Source organism: Psittacula echo (assembly GCF_963264785.1).
Source record: "Psittacula echo genome assembly, chromosome: 5".
NCBI lineage: Eukaryota > Metazoa > Chordata > Aves > Psittaciformes > Psittacidae > Psittacula > Psittacula echo.
The window spans coordinates 50297763-50313257 of NC_137739.1; positions in this window are offsets into that span (position 1 = coordinate 50297763).

Below are 15495 nucleotides of genomic sequence, written 5' to 3' on the forward strand. Positions count from 1 at the left end.
CATATCCAGTTTTACAGCAATACTGTACATCAAAAGTTAGCTTGCTCTGATGTTATAAAATGTTGTCAGTGGAGAAAGAAGTCACAGTTCCTTGGGATATTTATAGTATTTTAGAATGCTTTTAAGTAACTTGTAATAGCAGATGCCATTGGGTATTCTGTCATAAGCGGTTTTCTTATTCATAACAACTAATGCATATTATGGTACATTTCAAGCTAGGCCCACATTAAGCTTTGTAGAAAAAAATAAAGACCATGTCTGTATTACTGTATGAATTTCATTTGGATTTTTTTATTGCCACATTGTGTTTAGCTTTTTGTTTTGAATACAGCTCTTAAGTGGGGTTTTAGCCATCAATTTGGTAACATAACAACACATGACAGACTTCAGTGGACTATGTTTAAAGCTCCATCACAGGTATTGATGGCACACACTGAATAGTGTTACCAATAGTAGTGCCCAATTTAAAAAAAACACCAGATTTATGACATTTCTGTTAATATTGCCCTTTTCAGCTGTTTCTTAGAATTTTTACCCCACATTACCGTGGGGTAGAAAATCGACTTATTAAACAGGACTAACCTTTGAATGGCCTGAGCAAGAGGCCCATGGAGTGAGATTCCTGCTTTTGCAAGTGCTGGCCCCTGGCCCCTTCTTCTCTTTCACAGGAGTCTACCTGCTCCCACCACTGCTAGGAAGCCTTCCCCCCGATCGAATTCTCTTCCCCCAGGGTATGAGGCTGTGGATTGCTGCCCTAGAAAACAGGGACACGGCCACAGCACATCCTGGCTTGGGTTACAGGAGCAAGAGGGGCATAATGGACCACTGGGAACTCAGAAGGGCTGGGATACCAGTTCTGGGATCTAAACAAGGTCCCACTGCTCCAGAAGGATCCCAGATGTGGAGCTAAAGTTGGCAATGCATTAGAAAGACAGAGCTAGGAATTACTGACTTGTAAGTGATGGTATCAATTCACAACACATTTCTGTACTCTATGCCCCAGTCCCACTTACTGTCTCTGGCCTCACCTGTGCTTCCAGCCCTGATGCCTTCCAAGTGCTGCTCTTAATCATCCAGTTATAAACATCCCTTTTAACATATGCTCATCTGCCAGCTTACTTGTCTTCTAGAATGGCTGTGGTTATCGATTACTCAAAGTTACACTGTAATTGAAAGTAACAAGCGATTTCACAGTTGTTTAAAAACTTCCAAGAAAATACAGTTGGAACTTCAGGGGCATGTAGACAAAAATTATTTACAATTGTTGTTAAATAGCTTAAAAAGTAGGTAATTTTTTTTTTTTTTTTTATTTCTCCTCTTTCCTCTGCCATTTAGCATCATATGTGAGGAAATTTCTTTGGTAAGTTACACAGCTGCCTTAATCACCACTTCTTCGTCACACAAAAACCAAAGAAACTGAACTGGGAGCTTCTCATGTGTTCTCGGTTAAGGCGTTTAGTCCAAACTCCATCTTAAGCACTGTTATTATGATCCTCACTGAGAAGATGTAGTTCTGCTGATTTCTGAGTGGGGTTTTTCTTTGCTATTTTGTTTTAATACATTAATGTAAAACTAAGCAGATAAGTCTCTGTGTGGTGTGCCTTGACATGCTTCTTGAGTCACTCGGGCTTTCTTGAAGGACTGAATTAACACCTGTCTTGGTTTACAGCTCTATTTGTAGCTGCTGAGTCCTGCCTACCACCATCATCCCACAGCCGCATAACTCAGCAACCTGTCCTTTCTCTTGTCAACACAGCATTTCGCTAAAGAATGCTGTTTACCAAACAAATACCTGCAGAGAGGATGAGACCATTATTGCATGTGTAGCTTTTAAAAAAAGTCAATCATCTGCTGAGGTGGTGGGAATTTGGGGAATTCTGTGCTATAAATATACAGATGTTTATAGTACATATATGGCCTGCTTGTAGACAAAGCCAGCACTCAGGAGACTTCAGCATATAGAGACAAACATAAACAGGAGATCTTTGGTTCTGTCCCAGTGAATGTATGTACCAGACACAGAAACTGGAGATTCTGGAGATTCTGAGGATTATTTTTGACAGTCAAGTGTGTATGAGTCCTACACCATTCCTAAATGCAGTGAGTGAAGCAGGGCAGAAAGAAGAAAAGTCAGATTTTGGTGGCAAAGGAAGTCTTCATATTGCTGCTAGCCTAAAGTTTTCAGATATTGCCTTTAATTATTCTTGAATTGTATCATATTAGGCATGGCTTATTCAGGTGTTTCTCAAGGGCAATGAATGTTTTGCTTCAGCACAGCGTAAGGGTTACCAAAAGAGTGACTCCCAGCAAGTAATAATTCAGTACAGAAATGTAGATTTCATTCAGAGGAAACAATTTTTAAGATGTGTCATCACTGACAGAACAGACTTTGGTTGGTATAAGCTAGTTATTAATGGCTTTCTCATGTCAGGCACAGTATAGGTCTGAATGTGATTAAGTTTGCAGGAATCCTGCCGCTCTTTGGTGACAATGACGTTGAGTCCTGAACTGAAAAATAGGAATATCTTAGCAAGAGTGTAGCTCTTCTGAATAGTTCAACTAAAACATTAGAAAATTTCAGGGTAAATGGAAAGAATAGACCTCAGCATGAGCGATTAAAAAGAACTGCAATTGTTAAGATCTAATTATTATGCAAAGACTGAGAAGCTTAAGAAATCCCTCATGTTGCAATTTACCATTATCAGCCTTTTGAGTACCTTATTTCTAGGTGACAGCATGATTAGCATCTACGAAGGGAGCTCAAATTCCTCATAATACTACATTAGCTGTTAGTAATGCTATCAGCCCTCACAGAATCCCTAAACCTTTTCAGCATATTCGTACAGGAATGATTTGTTTCTCAACTGTTACTTTGAAACATATTGATTTTTCACCCTGCACATGTTTTGACTTGCTTGTGATCTTATCTTATTCAAATTTCAGAACCACACAATTCACCACTGAGATAAAGAATGCAAAATTATCCACCCAGTTTGGCTTCAGACAAACAAATTCAACTCGACACAAACAAAGGGAGCTGTATCCAAGCGTTATTTGCCTGTGTTCTTAATATTTCAATACTTTGTGGAAGAAAGTAGGTTGGGTAACAAGCTGTTTTGACTTCATATCCAGTACACTTTCAGGTTTCTCTAGTCTCCAAAGCCAAGAATCCAGTGTAAAGATGCTACAAAGCTTCAGCGTGCTTAAGGCAAAGCAGGTTTTTTTAAATCTTTCTTGCCATACTTTGGAATAAAATTAAAGTTTTGCTGTAGATAAAAAGAAAAGCATATCTGAGACATGACCTAAATCTTCTACACCTATTGCATATATGATTTATGCTTGGAGGAAGAAACCTTGGATTTGAATTGGTTAGATGTGCTTTTTCTACTGAAAAAAAGCTCTGAGCTCGAAGTGTTTAATTAGAAGCCCTCTGCTTTGATGAACTTTCAGCAATCAGAGCTGAAGCCAAGCTCCCCAAAACAGGGCACCACAGAGACCAGGTCTCTAGTCTCTGACCCATTGGCAAATGGTGAGCAGATAGACCATCCAAATCATCCATCTCGATACTGGCTGACACAACTTCCTCAAACAGGAAAAGCTCAAGCCTCCAAAGTGTAGATGTTGGCATGTAACTGTTGCTCTTGCTGTCATGTAGGAAATGGGGTCAGCTTTGCAAAGAGCAGCCTTTTGACTGCTCTGGGTTATTAAACTGGCAGCTTGAAAGCCAACCTCCCGCAGCCCCAGAAACCTCCTCCTGAGGATCAGAGAGCCTAACTGCAGCCCTATGGAGGATTGCACTGTCTAGCTAGGTAAACCTCTTTTTGATTCCTTGTCTTTTAGTGTGGTTTCATTTTGGAGTGACTTGTTGCTACCCTTAGTACCAGGGAGGACAGGAACTGACCTTTTGAATAACTTTTGTTTGTCTCCAGCAGAACTTGACACTTCTTGCCCATGTTATGCAAGGCTGTCCTACCTACAAGTGACAGAACTGTTTGGCAAGATCTACCACCAGTTTCGTTACAAACAGGGCTGCTTTTTCAGTCCTGATCGAATGGAATGTGTTTGCCAATTTATGTTTTATTTTAATTTCCTCTGCACAGATCTGGAGAGTGTGTGCCTATAAGTACTTGTTTAAAGGGTGCTTGGGGAACTGCTGTTTTCTCCAGAGATTAGATTGTGTTTTCTAGTCATATCTTGTCACAGAGACAGACAGGTAAGGAAGAATCTGAACTGGGTTTCTCTGCACCAACATCTCAGTCATTCATTCAACCAGGTGACAAAGACTCATGAGAAAATAAAGGCTGCACTCCAAAATGATGGTTACAGTAAAAGCAGGGTCCCAAAACCGAAGGGTTCACAGGTTAATAGAGATAGATAAGCAATCTTTTCCAAATCAAAAAAAGTAGTGCAATGGTACCTACCAAATATGATAAGGAAATTCTCAGGTCTGACTATAGAAAGTTTTCCAGTCAATTCTGAATGCATTTCAGACTGGCCTTTAAATTAAAATATGTATATTAAACCAGAGACCAGAATGTGTGACTGAATTCCAATTCAGTCTTTGCAACTGAATTCCAGACAGCATAGAATGATTTTCAAGATGTTATTCAAAGCAATGGCAAATGTATTTTAAAGTAAGCTTAATCTTGCCCAGATTTTGCACAAAATCGTTTGGAAATGCATGCTATTGCAGCTTTTTATTACATCTTAATCTGTTACAGTATTCAAAAAGCTATTGGAAATTAAAATCTGTGATTCTGCAAAGATCACCATTAACTTCCATAAAACTACCAGCAAGTTGTTAAGGGCTGCTAAATACGAAGAATTAATAAACAGAAGTTTTCTTAAAAGTCTTTGCTGAACAAGTACAAAACTTTGTCAACATTAAAATTGTTCAGATTTTTCACGATGCTATTGAAATTATCACAGATTTCTGAATATACAGATCAATCTGTATAAAAAAAAAAAAAATAGTCAAAAATTTGAGAGGTTTGGGAAAGACCAGACCATTATTTGACAAAATACCACACTGAAATGCCTAGAACCCTCGCAATGGATGTAAAAGATTTGCTGAGATCTGTCTGTGCTGTTGATCAGAACAAGAGACAAAGAGTATCCCCAAAAAATTTACCATGTGTTTGACAGCCCTTAGTGAAGACTGAAGAAAGACCTTAAAAATCTGAGATTTCTAGGCAGAGCACATAGTTTCTATTGTTTTTAGTAAACCTTGTAATAAGTCTTATCATATTATTTTAAATATTATTTAAGAATCTTAATCTATAACAGCAGTTTACAGTACTGTCATTCGTGGGTAGGAATTACTAATTGCTTAGTATTTTTACTATGTGTTAGCTAACTGCAAAGTGTGATTGAGATCAATGAGAATGTCAGTAGAGAAGCAATTTTCTTATCTTGTGCTTTAGCTTAGCCCTTTTTCCTCTCGTGTGAAAGAGTAGTGGTAGCACTTTGTTCCGTAGCCTCATTACTCTATGGACTTGTCATTTTGTGTCTGGTCGTCATTCAGCCCAGTCTGTACCTCTATCGTGACGTCAGCCTAGTAAAAAGGGTTGCAGGAGCACTCTGCCAGAAAGGTGAGAGAAAAAAAGCCATAGAAGGGCTATCTAAGTGAAAATGTTTGGAAGTCAAAGGGAGGGCGCATGTTTGACTTCACAAAAGAAAATGCTGGTTTCTGTTGCAATGTTGGTTACACAATCACATAAGGTTTTATTTTTAAAAGCAAGTAAAAAAATTATAGTGCATCAGCTCCTCGACTGGTGTAAATCAGCATAGTTTTATTGACTTTGATGGAGCTATGTTGATTTATACCAGATGAGGATTTGGCCCACTGTATGGAGATATTTTTATTTCTCTTCTCACTCTATCAGTTAAGGAAAGGGTAATAATCAGCAAGCTGGAAGCAATTATGTGTGTGTGAGGAGGGGGTAGTTTCATAATAGCTAACTTGATATTATTTCCTGTAAAATGCATCAGAATAGAGCCTGGAGCCTGCTGACCAGTTTGTTTTGTAAAGAAACATTTGTTCAAATCTGTTTATAATAATTTGTCAAATGATGGGCACACTCGGCTCAAGCACTTGCCTTCCCCTGACACCAGAGGTGGCAGTTCTGGTGCCGACCAGGGCACAAAGTGGCAGGTGATGAGGAAAGACCCAGGCAAAATCTGGCTTTTGCTTGCATCCACATAAATCTGGAGAAATTCTACCAAAATCAGTAGAAATATTCTCTGTTTACAACAGTGTGCCTAAAAGCAAAATTTGGCAGCATTTTTAACTAAGCATTTATAAGCTGTTTCTGGCAGCAAATAAGGATGGAGGAGGGGAAGATTATTCATTGCAGATGCTTCGTAAGATTAACAGAGACTTTCTGGTGACAATAAAGTCTACTAACATAGTCATTTTTGGAAAATGCTTTTCAAAATGCGATTTGAAGAAGTTTTCTGTCATCCTTTAATTCTTAGAGCATTTTGTAGTGGTAAAAAGTGCTAACTGAGTCATCAAGTAAAATGATCTAAATTGTTCTCTTTACCCTGGTGAGGCAGATGATTCCTGACCTGCGATACTAAGTGGGCTAAAGCAACGGATGGGAAGAAATAATTTTGAATAAATGTGTTTCGTTAGGTTCAGCTTTAACTGATAGACATTGACAAGGGAATCAAAGATTGACTGGTCACAACTAAAAGAAATTGATTCATCAAAGTATTTTTAAGTTATAATGCAGTTATATTTAATAGTTAATATTCTATATTTTTAATATAAAAATATTTATATATTATTTATAGTTAATATTCTCAAGTACCTAAAGACACTAAAGTATTCCAACCAACTCTTGCAATATGGCTCACTCTCTGTTATCTTTGCTCTCAAGGATGATTTAAACGTATTTTGGCAATGTTTTTAACTTATAAATATCATTACAATTACTTCATACTCTGTTAGAGTGGATGTAGTTATTCTATACTAATGGTGCTTCTGTCACTGTAGCTTGTACCCATATGGCTACCTCTTTCTGAACTGATGATCTACAGTTAAACTAATCCCAAAACTGGCATGTAGGTGAACCTTTTGACATTAACAGACAACTCATAAAGGACTGGCAAATACATGGTTCTTTTTCTGGAAAGATACATAAATGCAGTTCTTGCCTTGTCTACGGAGAGCCCCATGAAGCTGCACAGCACTCCTTCCCTGCACCAGCCCTCTCCAGCCCTCCTAGCTGTCTTTCCCTGGGAAAGGTCAGGTAGACAATCACACTCTTGTCTTTGATTTGCAGTATAGATATGTTCAGTGCTTCCTTTTGAGGCAAGGACCAATGAGCAACTTTCCAAGGAAGGAGTGGATTTGCTTATTTTGAGATTCTTTTTTCAATAGCTCAAATACAACCTCTGTAAAACCAACATAAGGCACTGAGGGCAGGTGACAGCAGTATGACATTGAATTGAAATCCACGTTCCTGTAGTGAATATGTAACTTTAGTATAAACCACTAGTTTTATTATTCTGTATGTTGTTACAATGCATCTTTCACCGGTCTTGTTATTCAGGTTTTCAGCTACTTATGGAAATTCACAGGGTGTTTTTTCCCAGTAAGTTTTCAATGTATATGCTGTTCTGCACTGGAGAAGACAACTGCAGGGTCATTTTAGTCTTTTCTAGTAAGAACACAGAATTGAAGGAAGTGTGTTATTGTAAGCAATGCTACATCTTGTTTGATTGATTTTCCGCCGTTATGTGTGTGTATATATGTGTTGTATGTATAAAAAAAATATTCTATTCTTTATAAACACATGCACCCGGATCCTATTCACTGTTTAATATGTTGCACAAAACATAACTGCTTACAGACAGTATTCCTAGAATCAATACCGCAAAATCAATTCACACTAAGAATAATTTAAAAAGGATGAGAAAACTTTGAGTGCAACACATCATTGAAATGAGAGTAGTCTCTTTTCATTATTTTTCCGCTTAGGTTTTAGATCTTTACAGAAGAAAAAAAAATGAAGAAGAAGAAAAGATGAAAAGATCGTTTTCAAATCTGGTATGTGCTGTGAAAATGATATCCCAGCTGATTTTGATGTGGACAGAGGTTATGACTGAAGTCAGGAATACACAGAAGATTAAATCCTAAACCATAAACCTGTTTTCATAGAAACATATTAAGGAAACAAAATAGAATGACATACCTAAACCAAAGCATTTCTAAGTAAGGCATCTGTTAGATTTTTCCATGAGGTGTAGGCAGTTTAAGATGTGCTGTGATGGTATTTGAGATTGTTGTGGCTTAGTATTGCTCAGCTTTCAGGGTAAGGGTGGCCCAAAGCCTGAAGATTAATTTCAGGGACAAGCTGAGAAGTAGTCAGGAAAAAGGTTAATATTACAGTAAGTACCAGTTCATATGTGTCAGCTAATCTTTAACTTGAAAAAACACTGGACAAGGTCATCATTAAACAAAGTGAAGTTTGAATGTATGAATGAATTTCAGTTTGGTGTCAGACTGTATAAAGGATCAGGTATTACTCCAGTATCTGATCCCATACATACTACTGGAGTTGATGCTTAGCACAGCAGAACTTCAGGCTGTAAGCACAAGATCTCATGGGCAATATCTGTGGGATGTGGTGACTCCATGTTTGGTCTTGATCAGGGACTGAAATAATCCTGTCACCAGAAAGAACCGAAGTCTGCTGAGACATCTTGAAAGGCACCTCTATGTGTCCTTCAGGAACCAGCACTAATCACCTGCTGCTTTAATCACTCACCATTACCCAGGCACAGGAGGGAAAGGACCCGAGTACCAGCTGAAACCCCCAGCCAGGCTGGATTAGGGCAAAAACTGACAAACCACCACAAGCTCCCTTCCAGGTGCTTTAGCCTGATCTGAGAAGAAATACTAATCACATCTCTACTGTCTAAAGTAGAGCTCATGAGTTATATATTCAAGGTTCTGGAAGCCTCCTGAGGTTTCCTGTGGGCTGTTTTGGGGTTTGCTTTTGGTGTTTGGCTTCGGTTGGGGTTTTTTGTTTTGTTTTGTTGTTTTGGTTTTTGGGTTGTTCGTGTTTTTGTTTTAGTATATATGTAGTTAATTTTTTTGCCACTTGGAAAGAAATCTTTGGAAGCAAGAGGCACCCACCTCTTTTTGATCATCATGTTCCCATAGATATTATGAAGACTGGAAGAAATAAGGCTGGGAGGGATCTCTGAATCCATTTCCATTCTAAGGGAGGTTGAAACAGCAAAGATCAAATTGCTGGAATATCTTCACACACATTATCTGTGTCTAGTGTGCAGCCTGCGTCTGCCTCTGTTACAAGGTTCTACAGAAAGAATCAGTGTGAGAATTATAGCTCCCCAGGGAAGGACTGAAAACAGGAGTGGAAACAACAGAATGACTCCTAAAATGCTGTTGCTCAGCTTGGCCTCCAATTGAGTATCAGTGTAGTAGAACTGTTCATTAAAATAAAAAAACCCTTAATTTGATTACTCTGGTTAATCCTGAAATTTAAGAGGCCAACAGAGCCTGAGACCAGCTTCAGTCTAATTACTAGGCTGGGATTTTTTAATTACCACAAAAAAGACTATTGGGGGAAAACTGTCATGATTCAGAATTCGGAAACCCCATTCTCCCTATTTTCTAGTCATCCCACTCAGCCTGTGAGAGGGAGTGTTGAGAGTGTAGTAAGTGGAGGCAGATAACCACATCCCCAACCTGCTGTCCTACTCAGACAGCAGAATTTCCGGTGTGCTTTCTGCTTATCAAAGAGAAATGATGAAAACAAAAGGGATGTAACTCTTTAGCAGGTGACTTCACAGTAATTACTCATAGTTGGCCTTTTGCGTACAGGCAAAATTTCCATTGGCTTTTTAGCAAATTTCTGCCATGCTTCCACTTAGAAAACTCAAGAGGAAGATAAAGACACAAAGACAGTGCAAATGATTTAAGACATCTTAAACCCTAGTAGATCCTCCTGCTCAGGAGTAAAGGGGCTGCAGAGCTCAGATGGATCTCCCTCTCTGAATGTCACCTTTGTCGAAAAAGGTTTAAGATAATCATTGTCATGAAAAGTTACTGTCTCTTTTGCCGGCTAGTAGAGCAGGATTCAAGCATTTGTGAAGGACATCCTCACTGACAGCTTGGTCTCAGCACCAGCCCACCTTTGTCACTGTATTAAGGCTGCGAAAGGGGTGAGGTGTGGTATCCATCCTGTTCTGCTCTGGTGGGAAGAGTAGCAAGCTGGTGGTGTTAATGCATTAAACTGCATAGCTATTTGGCTGAGGGTTCCTGTCCAAGTTTCCAGTTCCCTATAAGCAGACTCTGCTGAATAGCATAGAACTGAAGCTACTTAGTTTGTAACAGAAACCTCCATCTTGGGAGTGAACGCGTGTTAAGGGCTCTGACAGATGGGCTCTGTTGGACTGAACAGCAGCAGTCCTTAACGCTTTACCTCCCCCGTGTCTGCTGTAACCCTCTCCCAGTGCTGTCTGTCCCAGCAGCTTGGAAACAAGAGTAGATGTTGGCAAGAGTTGTTTTGCCGCGGAGCCTGGCCCAGGGCCTGTGCGGATTGAGGCAGCAAGGCCCTGCTTTGGCCACCACTGGTGCAGAGGCTGTGGCAGTGAGGAGGAGGAGATGGGACATGTGCCATGTGTAGCCATCACTGCTAAACCTGACAGTGTCCAACCATGATGTCTCAAACTCAGCTGATTTGCCAAAACCTCCTGTAGCCGCCTCATGCTGTCAGCACCTCCACACACGTAATAATTTGACCACAGTGGAAGCTTTTGCTTAAAGGAAAGCATAAGAGAGTGCTGGTGCAGCGCAGGCAGAGAGAAGAATGGAATTAAAAGCCCTTTCAGAGCTTTGATCTGAAGCTTTCGGGTTCCAGGAAACCCCTTTTGCCCTGCCAGCAGCAATCCCCACAGCAACACAAACATGGGCCCTGCCTCCTCCTTCTTGCAACATGCACCCGCCTTGTGTCTGGGCATACCTGCCAAGTTTTGTGCATCTCTGTGTCTGGCACCTATGCAAATTAAGCAATCTGTATCTAATTCATCTGCGGTCATAAATACGGCTTCTGAAAAAATACTGGCTTTAGGGTTGGTTAAAAGTGTTAGGCTGAGCCTAGGCTTCGCAGGGAGAGCTCCTTCAGGTACCGGGGTCTGAGCACAGGGGAGATGGGAAGGAGCCTTCTCATCAGCCAGCCTGGAAAGACCAAGGTTTAATGGAAAACACAGGTAACAGGTGAAGACCAACGAGCACAGTGGTGGAAGAACAGAACTTGGAAAGGGGCTGTTCCCCACAAAAGGATGAGTGCTGGCTGCTGTCCTATGTTGTGTCCACATTCAGCGCTGCCAGACCTCCACTGGCAGAGCCCTCCTCCTGCTGATCAGCTCCTTGGCCCCTCTTCACCCTAATCCACCTCTGTGTTGGATGTTCAGTGCCTTAAAACTGGCCTGGAAACAGGAAGCACCCAGAGGAGGAAGGGAAGGCTGTCCCACCAGCTATGCATCACCCAGCTCCTGGGGACAGACACAAAAACAACAGCCCACACCAACCTCGTTGCCTGGAGCAGTTTTCTCTAATTCTTTCAGAACAAGCCTTGCTGCTCCTGATTTCTCCTGCTTTTCCTTCTCACCTTTCCCCTCTCCCACCTCACAGGCAGGCTGGCTGGGAACCAGCATCCAGGTGAACCAGTTTGGGCAGAAACAGATCCCAGGCTGTCGATCTCCGTACTCCCATCTTCCCTTACTGAGGGGTAGGGTAATGGGGCAGCCCTTGCGCATTTCTGAAAACACTGTAGGAAGAGTAAAGGGGGGAGCACGACTGGTAGAGGTGGAACAGTTCTGCAAGGCCGGGGAGAGAAAACTGGGGGGGGTCATACAAGAAGCCAAGTGGGAAGCTATGGGAAGTTGTTCTGGCTTAGCAAACCCAGTGGCTGCAGCAGCAGAGCGTTGGGCTCCTCAGGGCTGTGAGCAATGGAAAGGGCTCAGCTAGGTTGCAGAGCTAATGCGGGCTCATCCCTAGGCTCAGGTCACCATTGGGGTTTGTAGGCTTTACCTCCTCTCTCTGGGGCACTGAGCAGTATATTGCTATTTCCCCTACCATACGACCACCAGGCTGCTCTGGAGATGCTGAGAAGTTTGTGTCCTGTTTCTCTTGCGCCACTTCTCTTCACCACAACAGTGAGGTGAGCCCATTTCCATGGGCTGGAAGTACTTGCCTGGAAGCTAAGATAACTCTGCCAGTTAATCTAGGCTGGGCATCACCCACCCATACATATAGGATGCTTGTCCACTCTCCCCTCTGCCAGGGTCCTTCACCACCATTAAGACCTGCGCTGGGAACAGGGGAAGTTGTTTCTGACCAGCGGTGTGTCTTCTCCACTATCTCCATGCCCCTGCAGTCACCTGCAGGAAGGACAAGGGAATAATCCCAAGTCTGGACACTATAACACTGTAGTTACAAGACAACAAAAAAACCAATACTGAAAGGCCAGTAACTCTGGGCTGAATGGTCTGCTTCTAAGTCTCAGTAAAATAACCACTTTCTAGCTACGAAATAAAAACTAATTTGTTATTTGTGAGAGCTAAACCATATGTACAGTTATGATGAAATGTGGGTGCTGCCACTAACTTCTCTTAATTCAGAGCACGAATATCAACTCAAACCAATGAGTGGTAAGAACATCCTTCTGTTACCAGAATCTTTCAGGTGGGTATGAACTGTCCTGAACGGAAAGTCTGGGCAAAAGAGTCAACCAGAAAGAGCACCAAACAAAACCAAAGGCAAAACCAAGAAGGGCAGACCTCAGCAGCTCAAAGGAAAAGGAATGCGGTGCTGGACTGTATGTACTGCCGTCCTGGTTTCAGCTGGGATAAAGCTAATTTTCTCCCCAGTAGCTGGTGCAATGCTGTGCTTTGGCTTTAGTCTGAGAACAATGATGATAACACACCAATGTTTTAGCTGTTGCTCAGCAGCATTTACCCTGATCAAGGACTTTTCAGTCTCATGCTCTGCCAGTGTGGAGGGGTACAAGAAGCCAGGAGGAAGCAGAGACAGGACACCTGACCAAAACTAGCCAAAGGGGTATTCCATACCACAGCACGTCATGCCCAGCATATTAACTCGGGGGAGCTGGCTGGGAGGGACCAGTTGCTGCTTGGGTTGCACTGGGTATCAGTCAGTGGGTGGTGAGCAAGTATATTGTGCATCACTGCTGCTTGTTGTTGAGGTTTTTTTGTTGTTTGCTTGGTTTTTTTTCTCCTTTTAGTTTTATCTCTCTCCTTGTTATTTCCCTTTTCGTTATTATTACTACTAGTAGTATTATATTGTACTTTATTTTTACAATTAAACTTTCTTATCTCAACCAATGGGTTTTTGTTTTTCCCAGTTCTCCTCCCAATCCCACAGGGGGACAAAGGAGTGAGTGGCTGCATGGTACTTAGTTGCCAGCTGGGGTTAAACCATGTCTACTCCAAAAACAGCATCAGTTTGAAAGGGACTGGAAAATTTCACAGAAGCCACCTTGTTATCTATGTAAGTAAAATGAATCTAATTCTCATCCTGTGCTCAGTCGTGCTGTTCTCGTGAGCAAAGCTCCCTCAGAACTGAAAAACAGAACAAGTCATTTTAAGGCTCCTCTTACTTGCAGGAAAGCCTTACGAAGTTGGGAAGGAAGAAAATAGTAGCCTTAAGAGGTGCTTTCAGCCTTCTAGACATTGCCTGGTATTAGAGACCCTGGGATAACTGATAGCCAACTCATATTCGGCTATTCTGCAAGTTAAAATCTTATTTATTTAATCAGAGCAAGCAAAATAATACAGATGTGGAAGAATTCAAAGGTAGCCTAAAGCCATTTTTGTACTTTCTCCCTCAGCCCACACCTTTGGCTGTAGCTCAGGATCTGAGTATCTGTGCATAAATAGGTTTAAAGATCCATCTTCTGAACTCTTGCTGCTCTGAGTTAAAGGTAGAGAGCCACATACTCAGCTGATAAGAACTGAAGGAAATCCGCTGAAGTTTTGCACACATGGAGTTATACCAGCAGGCACCCAAACCAGCACACTCTCCTTTACTTTTATCTAACAATTTCTGTGCTCAGCACCATCTCATAGGTCACCATGGCTCTTGTTAAGGGAAGATGCCTAAATTATACAGACTTCGTGCTGCACAGAAATGCTTCAGCTCACTCAGTTACCTGATGGGAAGGGATTATGGCCTGTAGCAACCTCATTTGCTGGTGCCAGACTTCTGGCACCTGAGCTAACATGCCTCTCATTCCCACGTGTACCTCTGAGGCACTGGTTCCAGGGCAGCAGCACAGTGTGCTTCATCTCAGATGCACACCAGCATCCAAGATGAGGCACAGAGCAGAATACAGGCTAAACGCCTCTGTGAAGCATGAGCTGAGGTTCCCCCTCAAAGCCGGCACTCAACAGGAAGCAGTAAGCAAGAGTCTGGGGAGCTGGGGTCAGGGAACAGCCCTGCAAAGAGGTGGGACACAGTAGAGCTGGTAGCAGCCAGGGATGGGCCAAGATGCAGGATCACACCAGAGGAAAGGAAAAGCTGAAAAGATAAGCACCAGGACAGTGTGGTGGCAGGAGGAGATGGTCTGAAAGCAGGAGCTTTTTCCTCTCAGGGAGGAGATGCTGCATTTGGAGCCTGCATGAACAAAAAAAGTAGATATATCTGATATAGCACACCAGCTATATCCCACAACTGTGAATGCACAAGTAATGTGGCAGAGGTAGCACTAAAAGCTGATATAACACTGCCACAGCCAAATGTCAGCAGTAGCCTAAAGAGGGAACTTCACTCTGAAAAATGCATAGCTGTAAAATCCATAGATAAACCTGATGTCTACTTCTATTACCAAAACAGCAGTTTGAACTAAACAGCAATTTGTGTTTGGCGTTGAAAGACAAACAGGAATAAGGTCCAGAATATGAGTCATTAAAACATAAAAAAAGCCCGACATGTACTGTATTCCACAATCAGCCCCTTCCTGAAAGGGGGCCAAAAGCTGTACATATTTTGGAGTCTTCTCTTCCACAGCAAATCTTAGTGCAGCTTCAGAATTTTTGGCTGACACCTTGATGACACTTAAATAGAGTCAGTCTCTGAAGCATAGATGTTAACCAGGCAGTGGTGATCCTTACTAATTCCAGTAAGTGCATTAGAATTACAGACTCATAGTATTGCAACACCACATGTTGTACTTACATGTGTGGTAGTTTTGATTATAAAATCCTTGACTGCTCGCTGTGCTCATTGCCTGGCTCTGTTTTGGACTTTTTTGCTATGACCTTCTGGGTTATATTGCAATGGAGCTCTGAGAGTGACTAGTCATCAGTCCAGTCTTTCTAACATGCCCAAGTGAGAAAGAACCAGTGAGAATGCCTGAGACGCTCCTGTGCAGACTTCAGAAGGATGGCCCTAGTACACACGCATAGTAGTTAAAGATTTCTTGAACCCACTAGTTC